Source organism: Lissotriton helveticus, chromosome 6 (genome assembly GCF_964261635.1).
Source record: "Lissotriton helveticus chromosome 6, aLisHel1.1, whole genome shotgun sequence".
Taxonomy (NCBI): Eukaryota; Metazoa; Chordata; class Amphibia; order Caudata; family Salamandridae; genus Lissotriton; species Lissotriton helveticus.
This window is the reverse complement of record NC_136067.1, coordinates 946,497,072-946,510,770: the sequence shown is the minus strand read 5'-3', so window position 1 is coordinate 946,510,770 and position 13,699 is coordinate 946,497,072. Positions and strand designations below refer to the sequence as shown.

Sequence of the window (13,699 nt, the reverse complement as noted above, 5' to 3'; positions counted from 1 at the left end):
AAATATTTAAAAAAAAGGAAAGTGCCTCAGCTGGCTGATCTCCAGAGTCCACAAAGTACATACACATATATAGGTATATACTAAAGCATATAAGTATATACTAAAATATATACAAGAGGTCTTGAATGCTCGACCTAAAAATGGCACTGAGTTATGTAATGTTTGCTACGTTTTATAAAAATTGACAGAACACTCTGTTTCAAATGTAATTGTCAAGGTAGAAACTAGTGAGAAACAGTACCTAATTAATGAATTGTTTGGTTGTTTACATTTTGAAATGTATGATGGAAGACAAACAATTACATGAATACAGAAAATAACTACAACACCAGTCTTTGACTTTTTCTGCTTTTATTAAACAAAAGCAAAATGGATGTAAACCAAAAAAAAAAAAATAAGAAAAAGTCAGTCATGGTGAATGAAACCATAATTGTTGAGCCAGAATAGTTGGAAGTCCAATGTCCAATCTACAACTTGCCTCACAAAGGTAAATGTGAGCAGAGAATTGTCCACCGAATGAATGGTGGTAACACCCTGGAGGAAATAAAGTTTGACGTCTCTTGGTGGTGGGGGGGTTTTGCCATGGTGATCCGAATTAATGTTTACTCCTGTGGAGGGCCGATGGCCCCACAGTTGCAGGTACTGAGGTGGCTGGAAGTGTTGCCTCTTGTGTAAGGGCCTCCCTTTTTGTGGCTGAGGCAGTTGTAATTGGACCACAGAAAAGGGAAGATGGTGCAAGAAAATCCCTGCACATCTGGGTGTAAATGTCCTGCTGCAATTCGGAGTTCAAATTCTCTTTATGAACAGTGTGCTCCCTCTGCAACTGCTTTATGTCCTGGAGCTCTGTAAGGATCGCGCCCATCAAGTCCTAAGACTGATGGAGGGCTCCCAAGACTTGATTGATGGTGGTCTGGGTAACTGTGACCACAGTGGCCTCGCTATGCTGGCCCACAGGATCCCTCCTATGACCCCTAACCCCACTAACCTGTAGCCATGAGCCAATATGCTCCGTCCCACTGAGTCCTGGCTGAACTGTTTGTGGTGTTTGTGTTGTCTCACCACCTGCCAGTACTGGGAGGGGCACAAGATGGGTGTTATGTTTCTTTGGACACAGAAATTAGAGGTATCTGTCTGCTGAGGTGTTGTAATAGCTGGGGTGGAAGGTGTAGGTGTGGGCCGAGGGAGACTCACTGGAGCCCTCTGCCCAGGCAGAACAGATGGACCAGGCCGCTTCTCTTCATCCAGACTTTCAGGAGTGGAGTCCTCCCTGGAGGCTTGATCCTGGGCTGGAGTCGAGGTACCCTGAGACACAGATGTTTGACCATGTGCTCTTGCTGTAAGACCTATAATGAATGTAGCATACATATTATTTTGTAAAAGTGCGGATTACACATCCAATGAGTTTTATTCAATAATAATGTAGCAATCTAAAAGAGAAAAGGAATTGAATATCCTGATTAGACCTTAAAGTGAAAATGTAATTAATTACACAGTTTGTTTCATACAAAACTACTTCAAATAAACAGTTTAGAAGATGTTCTGAAATGAAAAAAGATAAATTAGTAAGTATACATGGAATGTACCAAACATTCAACACAACACAAAAGAGAGTAGAAATCTTACATATACCATTCTAAGGCATAGCGGGCTACCAAAGAGACATTTACACAACTTAGGGAGATGTTTAGCATTAGTCATCAGAGTTCAGTTCTGCATATGCCACTTTTATTCAGGATACAATTTTACATGCTTTAACATTTTTAAGGCCAACAACCGTTGATTTGTAAAACTAATGACATCAATTCAACTTCATGACAAGAAAAGGACAACATCCAAAACTCAACAAAACAATTTTAAAAAGAGGTCATTATATAGAGATTGATCAATAAATAACACGTTACCATAGGTGAAAATATGATAGAAAAGGGAGAACGATCAAAATTAAATGGCAATATTATTTTCACAAAACTGAAACCAGGCATCATAGTAGTTGTAGTTATTTCAATGAAACATTCACAACACTTGCAAAATTGTTACTTGAACACACCTTGTGTAAATCTGCAGTAGAAGGAGAACATAAATTTACTATGTGAAACACCTATATGTTATTTGGAGTACAAACACTTCTAAGCGCCATAACGTCATCTGAAATGCGATGGCTTTGAAACCTGTTTTCTTAAATACAACTCAATACATTCAAACAAACAAGTCAAACAAGATGTTACTGATATGTGTAGGTTACTATGTAAAATAAATGATGCTGAACACATTTGCAACAGCTAACTTCAAAGCAAATAGGACATTTAGGTTTTGTGACTTATCAGTCTCCACCCCACTAGAAATCCTGTCAAGACTTCAGGATGCAGGATCTGCAAGACCTTCTACTCCCAGTGCATGAATTGTAAGAGGGGCCCTGGAAAACCACCACCAGTCCTCTGAGCCTCCAGGTGACACTTGGAGGCCAGGGACCACACTCTTTCCTCCTGTGTGCACAGGCTGCTTGCTACAGCATTCACTCTGTCAACTGTTCTGGACCATATGTTCGTTTTCTGAGATAGGGATGTATTTTGGACTTGGGCTCCAAACAATTGTGGCATTACTCTTATGATTTCATTCACCATGGCTGACAATTCTCCCACAGTGAAACATGGATTTTTGTACCTTGGCATTATCCAAATAAATATGATGAAATCAAATTAATTAACCACAAGGAAATACATGAAAGAAGAAAACCGGACAAGGAATAGGGAAAAGCAACAAAATAACTTGACTTCAGTGATCACATTTTGCCTTTCAAACGCCGTGGTGCTGTAGAATGGCAAAAGATCATGGTCTGAAACGGAGTGTGTTTTATGCAGGTTCAAACAATTAAGCAAAATGCATCAGGTGTGTGATGCTAGCATCCAGCCTGGAGCAACAGGAATATTCCAATTTTGACCCTGTCTCGCAACAGATTCACTCAATCGGCAACCCACCGCTAGAAGACCGCCAGCACATCTGTGAAATCTAAATCGGCTCAGCGCAATCCTGGCGCCCTGACGGCAATGAAGTACTATTCACCAGCACTGGAGTCCGCAGGGTCGGCAATCGTAAACCCTCTGTCAACACGGACGGAGAGTCAGCCAGCATCCATCTAAATAGGGGAGGTGTACCGCTTTCAGGGTGATGGGTTACTTGGGACAGCCGCCGTGGCGGGATGATGGTATTACTGCCAAGATCTAAATCAGACCCTTAGCCTTAGTGTATTTCCCCATTAGCAGTATCACCATTCAATCATGGCTCACAGCAATTTCAGGTGCAAAGAAGGTGGAGAGTGAAGGTGAAGGTGGAGAGACCTACTGGTTTTGCTAATGCTCCCTGCTGCTAGTGGGCTTTGGTAATAGCAAGAGGTGGATTATAGCAGACATGGCTGATAGAGTCTAGTGTACCTTAAGTGCGTGGCGCTCTCTTCGTGACCCCTGACATTAGGGTAGCAAAGTTACTGACATGGGCCGCAAATGACAAGCCTGGGGAGGCTTCAGCTACACTGTTGACCCTGGATTAAAGTCCATGAGAGAGACGGTCTTAAGCTATGAGTGGTCCAGTGTAACTAGTCTCTATAGAATTGTTGAAAGTACTGCAAAGGAAGAAAGCAACTTGGTTACCTGCATAGCTTCAGTAGCCCACTTTAGATAAATCACCTACATTTCTCGCTGACTCTGGAATTAGACAATCCATTTCCTGCTCAACATGCATGCATGGGATAAACACACTAATACTTTACTTATAAAAATACAGCCTCCCTCCAGAATCCTTTCCCCTGTCCTCTAACACATTTCCTAGGTATCCATGCAATTGGTGTGTATACAAATATATTTTCTGACAATAATGCAGTGCTGTTTTCTACTGGTGAAGAGGTCTCTTTTGCGCTTACCTAATTCACAGCCTGTTTCAAGTCTCTGGAGAGGACAGTAAACTGCTGGGTTACCGTTGGATTGCTGTTCCCTCTCTCCACCCCTAACCCCCATGGCAGTGCCAAGTTTTGCACACAGCACCTATTGGAGTCTGAATTACCCATGACCATCACTTTGAACTAATGGTGTAATGCAACATGATGGGTACCCCCTGCAGAATGTGATGAGGGGTGCCTGAGTCTCCCCATCTCACAGATATTCATTGGTCTTGGAATGGGGCCCACCTGAAGGAATGGAGTCTCCATAAAGGGTTGGGCCCCCGATGCGCCGTAGGGGCTGCGTTACACCCCTGGTCTAAGCAGGGGCGTAACACAGGCCCGAGCTGCAGGGGGCCCCTCAGCACAGTACTCAGGGCTGAGTACTCTGGATTAAATATGGAGCGGGGGGCCCTCTGTATACCTTGCAGGGTCCCCCCTCAACTTTCGTTATGCTACTGGGTCTAAGAATCAGTGTTTCCCAGGGTAATGTGATGTCAGCCTCTTAATAGACACACTCAGGTTTTCTAAAATGGAGAAAAGCAACCCTTTTTTTAGTGGTAGTTGAACACTTGTCAAACATAGAAAAGTTCAACTAACACTGACTTCAGCATAGCATAACGTATGCCTAGTTGTATGAACAACAGCGAGCATTGTTGCTCATGCGGCAAACTCCGGGTGAACTCCCTGGCAGTACTCGTGTTGGCTACGTGATCTGAGGGGAAATGGCAATCACAGGGGTACTGGTAGTAAACAAAAAGAGGGACGTAAACAACTGTGCAATGTCGGTGACTAACAGGGAAATAGGGACGGGTACCACACAAAACGACAAAATGCCTCCAGGAAGCACTTTTATACTGCACAACGTCAGTCACACTGTGATACTGTTGTGAGGCAGGCTCAGCCAGGGTCTGTGGAGTTCAATTATAGCTGGATAAGAAAGCACTATTAAAAGAGCGGCCTATTGCCCCTGTGTGTCTAGTGCAAGCTGGTAGCTTCAGTTTCCTCCTGTGCCAGAGCCATATCTGGTGTAAAGTCACTACACCAGAATCCTCAATAAATGGTCTACAGCAAGGGTCAGACATCCCCGTGCCTTCACCAGGCGACTGCCTCATGGGCTGACTGCATCAAATTCTTCAGAACCAATCCACTATTGATTTAAGCATGTCCGACCATTGTATTGTTTCCAAAATATTGATGGACACAAATATTGTGTCAAAAATATAGTGGAGCCAAGAATATAATATCGAGGGACAGAATATAGATGGTAAGAATATCTTTTTTTTTTACAAACTTTATATCACGTTTTAAGTATAGTTGTATATAAAAACGTTTAAAAAAACATTTTGTTGTGTACTATTCGTTTTTCTGTTATAAGTTATGATTTTACTGTTAAATATGTCTAATTATTTTTAACTCGTTCATTTTTTAGTTTGGTAACATATTTAGAGAATTTTATGTTAAGTTTTTTTTCATCTATTTTTTGGTTGTTCGGTATGTAGGGGAGTAAGGGGGAAGTCTTTTTATAACTGCTTTTTAATTGTCTATAGATAGTATATCCATTTTATAGCTTTGAATTTGTTAATGTGATTATTAATTATGTAAATGATGTTAATTGTTAATTATAGATGTTTTTTTATGTAATTAATTTTTGGGATTACGTGTTTAGTTGGATAATTGCTTTTGCAAAATCCTTTGTGTTCATTTATATATTGATTCATTGTATTAAAAGTTAGGCTTTTCTGTAATTATGAATTTTATAGTATTATTTTTTTTTTAATTAATGTGTGTTGTTAATTCTTTATACGCCTTGATAGTCCTCTGTGGATGATTGTCACGCTCTACAAATACCATATTTATAAATAAATACTTATAATTTTTATTAGTTTTTGTAGGTGTGATATTTGTATGGTAATAGGGTTGGGAAAGTTTTACATATTTTTTAAATGTTTCTAATTTTTAAAATGTTTTAATATGGTTTTTTATAAAATTTTATTTGTTAATTTAGTAATTGTATTTCTTAAATATTTATGTAAATTAGATAATGTTAGATCATTTATATTTTTTATAATTGTTAAAATATGTTTTATTTTTATTTATTGTATCCATATTTGTTTTTATATATTAGTTGTGGGATTAGTAAATCTAAGCCTTCCTATATCTAAAATGTTCCCTACTGTCGCTAATGCCGGAGAGATAAATGTAAATCTGACCCCTCATAAGTTCCACATTACTCTAATTTTGCTTACTTTGGAGTGGGAATAGTAAATGTAGTCATGCCAAAGTCCAACACTTTCTCTACTGTTACTCAGGTAGGAGGGGTCATAGTAATTCTGACCCCTCCAAAATCCAACATTTTCCCTACTGTTGCTTATGTTGGAGGGGGAATGGTAAATCTGACCCCTGCAAAATTCGAAATGGTCCTTACGGTTGGAATGGGAATAGTAAGTCTGACAGCCTAAATGCATGTTTGGAGGAAATTGAACCGGAAGGAATCCCAATGAATGAAGCAGATGCATGAGTTATTGATAATTAATGTAAGCTCCAATGAAATCATGTGTTTTTTGTACATTTTGTAAAGGTTGGTTTAAAGTATCTTCAATGAAGAATTGCAAAATAACATTTTCTGGTCCACTTTTTGTTGTTGTGCTGGCTTCCCTTATTTATCTGAGCCATGGGTTTACAAATCAAATATCACAGGACTGGCATATGGTATGGTAGTAGAAAGCCTTTTGCCCCAAAGGAGTGTACTAAAGAAAGTTGTCTATTGAGAACAGAAAATGGGAGCCGTACATTGACACATGTGCATAACAAAGGCAAATATTAGGCCCATTGTCCACTAAAGTTTTCTAGTAGTGTGGCTCACTGGTTAGAGGCGGCAGGCCTGAGAGCAGAAGTCAGCCTGGGACCAGGGTTCAATTCCCGACGCGGCTGGGTCGTGGACCTTGGTCAGCGGACTCGATAATTCTCGCTTCGGTGCTTACTCTAATCAGGGGTTCCACTCGGCAACTCTGGGCATTAGCTTGCCTAATCTCCACAACGGCCCCACCAATTCCGGGGATGCCTGGCTCCACCTTGGGGACTCCCAGCAAGGGACCATCCCACAGGGAAAGCCAGGACGGGTTCCCCAGAGTTATACAGCGCCGGGACGCCCCGTTGCTGGGGCAGCTGTGCGCTTTACAAGTATACTACATTTACATTTAGATGGCAATAAGGCTCAGTGAGACGTAGACTGTGGTCTTCTTTTTTGATCCACTAATACTTTTTGAATTAACTTTATTTTATTGATTTTAAAGCAGGCAAAGGTACAGTGAGAGAAACACACAATTGCCGAGATATCTCCCATCTGGCACATTCGTTGCTATAAACGTCTAAACGATGCTTGCATGGTCAAAACCCTTGCTAAGAACTACAAGAGAAGAAAAGGAAATGTCCGGCCGACGGCCTTGAGTCCATATCAGATGAAGAAGAGCAATGTTTAAAGCAAAGCCTGAGCTATTCCCGCCTGCAACCCCCCTCCCATCCCAACCCCTCCCCCAGAACCGCATCCCCCCTCCCGCCCACCCCAGGAACCGGTGTGCCTATACGCTATGGCAAACAGTGTTGTCTTGCCAACTAGGACGAGTCTGCAGGCTGCGGAGCATCCGTGAGTCTGAGCAAACGGAGGTACCTAGGACAGGTGACTTCATTGAATTTGTGTGCCAATAACGAGAGGAGGGGGCAACAGATAGTGTAAAAGGAGGCTGCTGTATTCATGATGTTAGCTTGTATTCGCTCCATGCCAATGATATACCATAGTTTGTGAAGCCACCCAGTATACGTTGGACGGGTCTTTGTGCCTCAAAGTGATAAGATGTGGTGTACTGCTGCGCCAAGTGCTATCCCCATTTGTTTCCCTCGTATGGATTTGAGTGGAAAGGTGAGTTTGTTCGGCAGCTCCAAGAGAGCATAAGCAGGAAAGCGGGGAATCTCAGTTTCAAAGTAGATGTCTACATCATTAAGAACCTCCGACCAGAACCCTTTCACTTCCCTGCAGTCCCAGAGGATATGCGTCAGTGTGCCTAGTTCTCCACAACCTCTCCAGCAATCGGAACTGCGGCCTGGATGAATTTTGAGAAGGCGAGCTGGGGTCAGGTACCAGTAAATGGCGACCTTAACTGCAGCTTCCCTACTCCCTAGGTTTTTTGCGGTGTGGTTAGCCCTGTAGTAGATCTGCTGCCATTCCTTCAGGGAAAGGCTCCTACCTAACTCTGCTTCCCAGTGGCATTGACCAGCCGAGCGTTCCGGAGATACAGGTGATTGCAGCATACAATATAATTCAGAGATCAATTTGCGATCAGAGTGCTTAGATAAGAGCCACTTCTCGTAAGCCGTGAGGGTACGGCTAACCAAAGGGCATGTGTCGGGGTGTAGCAGCCAGTGGCGAAGTTGGAAGTACTGGAACCTTATAGGGTCTTTGACGTCATACCAAATCTAGCAATTCTGAGTAGGGGATGAATCCATCAAAGAGGTGAACCGCTGACCAGCAGGTTGATGCTCGCCACTGTGGGAAAGCCCGCGCCTCCAATCCCGGGGGGAAGTCAGGGTTATCAAAGAGAGGAGTGAGAGGTGAGGGAAACGAAGTGAGATTCCTCTTCGCGGCAACTAAGTCCCAAACCCTCATCACAGAACGAGTAATGGGAGATTTATTGAGGTATGATGGCTGGTCCAAAGGCTTCAGGAATGGTACCTTCCATAGTGAAAGTCGCACCATTGCCCTGTCCTGAAAAAGCCAACGCTTTTCTGACTCCGGCCTGCTCCATTCAACTAGGTAACGGAGTTGTGCCGCTTTATAATAGTTCATGAGATTGGGAACCCCTAGACCTCCCTTGTCCGGGGGCCAAGAAGCAACATCTCGACGTAGCCTCGGTCTTTTCCCCGCCCAGATAAAGTGATGGATCTCCGACTGCAGCGTGTGAATGTACCTCAAGGGGGGACCAACCGGTATCGTCTGAAAGATGTATAGTATTTTAGGCAGTATTGACATTTTTACCTCTGCCACATGGTCTAGCAAAGACAGGGGATGCATCCTACAACAGCGAAGATCTCGAGCCACTTGGGAAGTGAGGTTAGAGTAGTTGCGTGTAAGTGTTTGGCCAGTGGTGGGGGTTAGCGCAATCCCCAGGTATGGGATCTCAGTCCGGGCACGCAATTCCCCGACCTCCAAAAATGCAGTTCCCGGTGCATTCTCGTTAATACCCAGAGGCAAAAACATGGACTTCCCAACGTTAACCTTAAAGCCGGAAACCTTACCAAACTCTGCTAACTCCTGTAGAAAAGCTGGAACGGAGCGTCGGGCGAGGTAAGGGTTGCCAGGATGTCGTATGCTGTTCCCCCCGAAAGGGGATACCAGCTTTCTGGGGGTTGTCCCTAATCCGCTGAGCCAGTGGCTCTATGTAGAGTGCAAAAAGCAGGGGTGAAAGAGGACACCCTGACGTGTAACTTTCCGAATATCGAAGGGTTTTGAACTGACCCCATTGACCCGTATCGTTGCTCTGGGTTGGTCATAGCAGCTCGCCACCCAGGCCGAAAACGATCCCCCACGCCAAAGTGCGCTAGCTTCATATCCAAGAAGCCCCAATCCACCTCCACCCGGTCGAACGCTTTCTCAGCATCGACGGAAAGCAACAGGGCTTTATCTATTAAATGCATTGGTGTTATCGCTGCTTTGCCTGTTGGGGATGAAGCCTGATTGGTCCGGTTCGATTATACTGGGCAGCCGCGGGCCCAACCTGGCCGCTAGGACCCCTGTAAACAGCTACAGGTCGAGATTATGGAGGGAAATTGGCCGGTATGCGGCGCACTGAGTGAGATCTTTCCCTGCCTTGGGAATGACTACAATGTCGGCCTCAAGCATATCTGCTGGGATTGTCCCCGGTCCATGGAAGGAGTTAAACAGGCGCATTAGAACCGGGGCTAAGGAATGACAAAAAGGTTTTAAAAACCGGTGGAGAAGCTGTCCGGACCCGGCGATTTCAGTGGTTTGAGGCGGGAGATTGCACCAATCACTTCTTCCACCCTAATGGGGGGCATCAAGTGCCGCCGCACCCGATGCGTTAAGAGCTGTGACCGCCGCTTGACAAAGGTAATCCTCTCCTGCCCTGTCAATTGTGGGGTCCCTACTATAGAATGAAGCATAGAAATCCCGTAGGGCGTCAGCAATCTGATCATCACCTTCGACTCGTTCCCCAGATGAGGTGTGGAGGGCCATGATTCTGGAACGTTCGGACCACGCTTGGAGCTTGCTCACAAGGAGCTTTCCCGTCTTTTCACCCCCTATATAATAAGAGTGTTTGAGGCGTAAGGCAGCATATTCCGCTCTGTTAAGTCTAGGCTGGCAAGTTGCGCTCTAGCTGCTTTGAGTTGCCGTCACATTCACGGAGCCCCCGTCCTGCTGTGTACTCGCTCAAGCTCCAACACTTTACCTGCTAACTCTTCCCTTTTCTCCTTGCGTGCTCTATTATCAGCTGCAGAGATAGCTATTAATTCACCCCTCACTACCGCGTTAAAAGCTCCCCATAATGCAGTCAAAGGTGTGTCAGCAGAGTCATTGGATTGTAAATAGTCAGTGATGCACTTCTGCACCTGTCGGCAAATATCTGATCTTTGTAATAGAGATTCCCGTAGTCTCCACCTCCCCCTCGGTCTGCCTATGGATCGCATATCAAGAGTCAACGTCATGGCTTTGTGATCGGACAGTGCTGCAGGAACTATGTCTACCGTTTGGACCAGGGCATTGAGTTCGGAGGACCCTATAAAATGATCTAGGCGAGCGTAGGTATGGTGTACATGGGAATAGATGAGTATTGCGTGCTGTGTGGGTGAGCCGGTCTCCATATATCTATCAGCCCTCTATTGTGAAGCCATTCATTCCCCACACTCGAAATCGCCCCAGTGACACCATATCTTTGGCCGGACCTGTATTTCCCTGAGTCCGTAACTAAGTTAAGATCCCCGCCTATTAAGATCTGCCTGTCATGATAGCGAAGGACTTCCAACAGCGAATCTGTAAGGAAAGGCTCTTGACCAGAGTTGGGAGCGTATAGGTATCCTATGACGACAGGAGTATTGTCTACCGGGCTCCACCGAGCTGTAGTGTCTTGCTGGACACGTTCTAGTCTTTCAGAATTTGTAAACTACACTATACACCCACCCACCACCGGCGTCACGAGTCAGGTGACCCGGGCAATAAAGGGGGCCAAGCGCACGTGCTCGTGGCCGATTAACCAGCCCACTATCCTGGTGTCCGTGTCTCCCTGCTTTGCATAATGCGGGCCTAGGGCCCAACATTACATTGGCAAAGAGGCGGGTCTTTCCCGCGTGTGCAGCCACAGTTCATCGGTGGAAAAAGGGGGGAGAGAGCTGCCCGCGCAGAGGGCACCCCCTGTGAATCGGCGCCGGCCGGCGAGAGGCCCGTAGGGCGTGTGATGAGCCCCGGGACTGGAGGATGCTGAGAGGGTGTCCAAGAGCCCACCCCGCACCTTTCGAGCCTACCGTGAGCCGCCCTGCCATGGCGGTGCCCCGAGGGAAAAGAGCGGACCGAGCGGAGCCCACCCGCATCGGCCGCGACAAAGTGACCCCACAACAAGAAGAGCGGACCGACCGGAGCCCACCCCTGTCGGCCACGATCGAGTGACCGGTGGGGGGAAACCACGCGGAGCCCACCCGCATGGAGAAAGCAGGCCCGTTGGCCGAAGGTGAGCCTATGCCAGTGACCGACACTGAAAGCGGAGCCCACCCGCAAAGGTCACAACAGCGATAATGGCGGCCGCCAGCTAGCGCCGCTGAAAAAGTGTGTAAAGCGGAGCCCACCCGCTATGAACACAAACCTTGCCCCCAACAGTGTGAGCAGCGCCGGCTACTGTGGCCCCCCAGTGAAGCAAGACCAGCAGAGCCCACCCGCGGCCTGCCTGCAGCGACCCATGCCCCGCCGCGCAGCGTGTGACTGAGGCTGCTGCGGCGGCGGGGTGAATGAGCCCGTAGCGTGAGGAGAGCTGCCGGGCCCTGCATAAAGAAAAAAGGTGCCCCCATGCAGCCGTGGGAAACAAATGCACAGTATAAAAGCCCCAGGGGGTGTAAGCGCGAGTGCACCCGTGCCTGCCAGAGAAACAATAAAGACATTTCCACTTACCTGACTAGTTCGTGTCCCGTGGCCTGACTGGGCCTTCCTTTTTGTTCCGGGAACTGCTCCTCACCACCCGGCCAAGACGAGCGAGACTCGCATCCGTTGGAAAGCTGCCTGGCCTGCAGAGCCACTTAGTGTCCGATCAGAAGCATCACGCCCGCCGAAAAGTAAAGGAGCCCAATGTGGTGCACAGGAACCGATCAAATGATGGCAGGTGGCTACTCCCAAGGAGAAGGGAACTAAAGAAAGGCAACACTACCACAGCACGTCACAGAAGGACACCTACCACCAGGGGAAAGGAAAGAAAGATAACGGTGAGCGCGTGAAGAGTGCGCAAGGACACTGCCACGCCTGAGCGCCACCAAGTCATCACACAGCCTGTGAAGATAAAAGGTAACGGCGCAGGAGTGTGCCAGGGGCGCAGGAACGCGCCAGAATTGCGAGAAACGTGAAAGGAGTGCAGGAACTTCACAAGGGACCTCAGCAGAACGCACAGCAAGTGAGCCCAAAGAAGCAAAAGAGCGACATGAAGTAAGACACTGCCAGGACCTGTGGAAACAAAGTGGAGGTGACGCCTGATGGCCACAGGTCGTCACCACAGCGGCAACCGAGACACCAAAGCCTTTACCACCACACGGAAAACGCAGCGAGTTCACGAGGAAGGGAGGAAGTGCAGCACGCACGTTGAGTAGCGCGATGACGCCAGGAAAAGTCACAGGAGCGGTGGCGTAACCCTCCGGACACAAAGAAGCGCACACAGAGCGCAGACAAAAGCGCGCCAAAGCACAAGCATTGCAACAGAAAACTGTGATCACGCAGATCACCAGAAGCATGAAGACACACCAGGAGGACGCCGAACACCCAGTCTGGTCGCAAGGAAGGCAAAGCCGACCACCCAGTCTGGCCACAAAGAAGAGAAAGCCGACCACCCAGTCCGGTCGCAAGGAAGGTAAAGCCAACCACCCAGTCTGGTCGCAAAGAAGAGAAAGCCGACCACCCAGTCCGGTCGCAAGGAATGTAAAGCCGACCACCCAGTCTGGTCGCAAAGGAGAGAAAGCAGACCACCCAGTCTGGTCGCAAGGAAGATAAAGCCAGATGATCGCCCAGGAAGAAAAGAAGGATCCCACCAGCACGATGGTCACTTACGATGAGAGACCTGGCAGGAGGTCTAATCAGAGGAAAGTAGAAGCCCGTGGAGCGGGTCTCCAGAAGAGGACCCCCAAGGGATCCATGAGGAGGACCAGAAGAAGACGGACGCGACACCCATCAAGAACCAGAAGTAAAACAGTCAAAGGAAGAAGGTCACGGCGACCGGTCCAGTCACAGAGCGGAAAGAAGACAGTGTCCTAGAGCCCGCACAAGACCAGAGGGAAACGGGCGGAGTGCACGCCGCTCGGAGAAGCCTGGTCAGGAGGACAAGAGCAGCAAGATGACCAGACTGTGTCGCGAGGAAGAAAAAAAAAGAAGAAAGGAATCGAAGGGCATAGTGCCACCAGATACAACAACATCTAGGAAGATGGAAAATGAGTGGCACGATGCCTCGAAGAAGAAATGGAAAGAAGAAAGAAGCCAAGTGGCATAACACCATCAGAAACAACAACGTCCAG

The 13,699-nt window shown here is 46.9% G+C and overlaps 1 protein-coding gene across 10 annotated transcripts in view; it reads right to left on the bottom strand.

Moving 5' to 3' along the window:
• Window positions 1-13,699, bottom strand: part of LOC144763210 (uncharacterized) — a 473,214-nt gene that overhangs the window by 66,398 nt on the left and 393,117 nt on the right. The window contains exon 5 of one of the 10 annotated variants that reach the window (XM_078648593.1): window positions 411-1,343. The exons of the other annotated variants lie outside the window; for them this stretch is intronic. The gene's annotated coding sequence lies outside the window, so the exon portion shown is untranslated. Of the gene's footprint in view, window positions 1-410; window positions 1,344-13,699 lie in introns of those variants that run through there. 10 annotated transcript variants of the gene reach the window in all.